The sequence below is a fragment of the Haliaeetus leucocephalus genome, unplaced genomic scaffold (assembly GCF_000737465.1).
Source record: "Haliaeetus leucocephalus isolate CR32 unplaced genomic scaffold, Haliaeetus_leucocephalus-4.0 Scaffold138, whole genome shotgun sequence".
NCBI lineage: Eukaryota > Metazoa > Chordata > Aves > Accipitriformes > Accipitridae > Haliaeetus > Haliaeetus leucocephalus.
Genome location: NW_010972574.1, coordinates 1,980,192 through 1,983,488, shown reverse-complemented (window position 1 = coordinate 1,983,488; position 3,297 = coordinate 1,980,192).

Here is a 3,297-nt window from a genome sequence, read left to right as displayed (position 1 = left end):
CGGGCGGCCCAGGGCGGCCCCGCCGGGGAGCGCTGCCGGCCCTCCGGGCAAAAATAAACCCAACCGCCGCCGGCTTTTGGTGTCGGCCGTGGGTTTTAGCGGACGAGGCAGTTTTCACTCAGCGCTCCCCGTTCTCGTGTGGAATAACCGTCAGGATTGACCCCGCTCCGCTGTGGGGGCCGCTAAAACTGAGGCGGCGTCGAACGCTTTGGGGGCCTTGGGGTGCGGAAGGCTCGGGACTCACCAAAAAAAGCGGTTTCTCAGTGTGAAGCAAATCCCCGATAGAAATAACTTTCCGTCTCCAGCTCAGCTGGTGCCACCGCCGAAGTGGGCGAGCTCCCAGGAGCGCCGCTCCGAACGCCGCTTCCCTACGACATGTTCTTGGTTTTTTTGTTAGGCCCTGCCGGGAAGCTGAGAGTTAGAGGAGAGAGCGAGCTGGGTCACCAGACAGGGCTCCAAAATACCACAGTAAAGAAATAGTGATGTTAAGAATAAATAAAAAAAAATTAAAGACGTTGCGGAGCCTTTCCTGGACAACTGGCTGAGTTTCAGAGCTATCCCTTTTTCTCCTGCCGAGTGAACAATCCGTATGTTACTTGCATTAGCTGTAAGAGGGGGGATTTTATCATTCCGTAGCTTCGCTAGCGTTCCGTAGTTTTCCTAGCGTAAAACAGGTATCCTTAGATGGAGAGTTTTCTACGGCTGAAAAATACTATTTTTAGTAATCTGTAAGATACCCAGAGCACTACTGTCCAGCCTATTTTAATCGAGAATTCAAGGAATTTATCTGGAGCTTTTATTCCAAGTGTAAATGAAATGCCTTTATTCACAGCAGTTTCCAAATCTGTGTGGTTTATGGGCAGCTTAGGCCCGTAGTCCTGCATTAATGCCCATGCTGTAACAGAAACCAATGCAAAAATGCTTTTCTCCACTCGGTGGTGCCAGCTGCACAGGGAAAACATTTTCCAGCACCGGACCTGTGCAGCTCAAACTGTTGCGCAATTATGCTTATACGGACATAACCCCCAAAGCTGTAGCAATTCGAAATCGATTAAAACGTTTAGTTGCCTGCAGTATCCCTACAAGACAATATTTTTTCAAGGTGATTTCCTGGGTGCTTTGGAAGTAAAGCGCTTGACTAGGCTTACATATACTCATGTATCTCCTTTGATAACCAAGCTGCTCCCTGTACAGCACCATTTGCACAGGAACTTGGGGTCCTGGGGGAACGGGGCAGGTAGCCAGCTGCCTGGGTGAAGTTTTGAATAAGCACCCCAGAGGGAGAGGTTTGCTAACCTACTTCTCAAAGAGCCCCAAATCCCTCAATACTAACAATGCATCTTGTCAGGGAGCTGTGTTTGCCATGTCAAGATAAGGAAGGAAACTAGCATGTGACTGCAGAGAGTGAGTTTGATTGTTATCTGGTATTGCAGCCCGATCCAATATGTTTTTCAAAAGGTCTCTCCAAATGCTAGGGAGCGAACAGTAGAAGGAGGCAGATTGTTAGAAAGCCCAGGCAAAACCGGGATAGCAGAAGAGCTGGGCTCGGGACCTAGCCATCTAATGTTCTGAGACGTCTCTAAATGCCTCAGCCGTGGCATCCTTGTCCTACACTGCCTTGGCCTGCAATAACCTCTGTGATTTCGTCCCACCTTATCCTGACACTCCCATTCAGTTGTTTCAGATTGGGATTTATTTCACACCAGGGTTTTGCATGAGTCAGAATCTGAGCAAGGATGTCAGGGTTTGGTCCCGAACTTTGTTTACTTTCTCCATGCATTACATACTCCATACATACTTTGTTTACTTTCTCCATACATTACTTACTTCGGCATGAATTGGTTACTGAGGAACTGTTGGCCTCTCACGAAGTACACAGACTCAGGACTAACCACTTCTCCAAGACATCATCTTACAAGAATGGCTTGGGGAAGAGTGGCTGGAAAGCTGCCTGGTGGAGAAGGACCTGGGGGTGCTGGTCAAGAGCCGGCTGAATATGAGCCAGCAGTGTGCCCAGGTGGCCAAGGCCAACAGCATCCTGGCCTGTATCAGAGATAGTGTGGCCAGCAGGAGCAGGGAGGTGATCGTCCCCCTGTACTGGGCACTGGTGAGGCCGCACCTCGAGTCCTGTGTTCAGTTTTGGGCCCCTCACTGCAGGAAAGACATGGAGGTGCTGGAGCGTGTCCAGAGAAGGGCAACCAAGTTGGTGAAGGGCCTGGAGCACAAGTCTTGTGAGGAGCGGCTGAGGGAACTGGGGTTGTTTAGTCTGGAGGCCGAGGGGAGACCTGATCGCTGTCTACAACTACCTGAAAGGAGGAGGTGGGTGCTGGTCTCTTCTGTCAGGTGGCTGGAGATAGGACGAGAGGAAATGGCCTCAAGTTGCGCCAGGGGAGGTTTAGATTGGATCTTAGGGAATATTTCTTTACTGAAAGGGTTCTCAGTCATTGGAACAGGTTGCCCGGGGAAGTGGTTGAGTCACCATCCCTGGAGGTATTCAAAAGACGTGTAGATGTGGCGCTTAGGGACATGGCTTAGTGGTGGAGTTGGCAGTGTTAGGTTTATGGTTGGACTTGATGATCTTAAGGGTCTTTTCCAACCTAAATGATTCTATGATTCTAAGAATTGGAAGCAGTGTAAGGTCAGAGTGGATAATAGAGAGGAAAGCCTCTCACCTCTTTCAGCTATAGCAAATGCCAAATACTACAACTTTTGCTGATTTTCCCTGACTGCCATCAGTGTTGTGTAAGATGCTGTCAGGTAGGAGCTGCATTAACTAGGAGATCCTGAGCCACCGTGGAAGCACAGTGTCCTCCCTCCTAGCTGCCTTCTCCGCGAAGACTGTGCAAGTCAGATATGATTTGAGTCCTGTAGGATGACAAAGTCTTCTGAGAAAGGGAAATGCTTGGGTAGGTGTTTATGTAGTTATGCTGCTATTGCAAATTCCTATTTCTGGAGTGTGAACTTATGTTCACATTTGGAAGGACTTGATGGATCACCAGAATTTTTGCACAATGTTATGTGTGGAGACTGAAAACTTTCAGGGTGCTGTTGTGTGACAGAATTTGGTTTCTTTCCTCTCTGAGACAGTTTTTGAGACACTTGCTCTGTAGAAACTGAGCATGGGTGTTCGACTGGGCTTCTCCAGAAAAGAGACTCTGCTGACTACTGTTTGTGGCCACTCTTTTGGGTTTGTGTGGTGGGGTTTTGGTAGCTGGGTAGGGGCTGCAGGGCCGGCTCCTGGGAGAAGCTGCTCGAAGCTCCCCCAGCCCCAAGCCAGACCCGCTGCTGGCCCAGGCC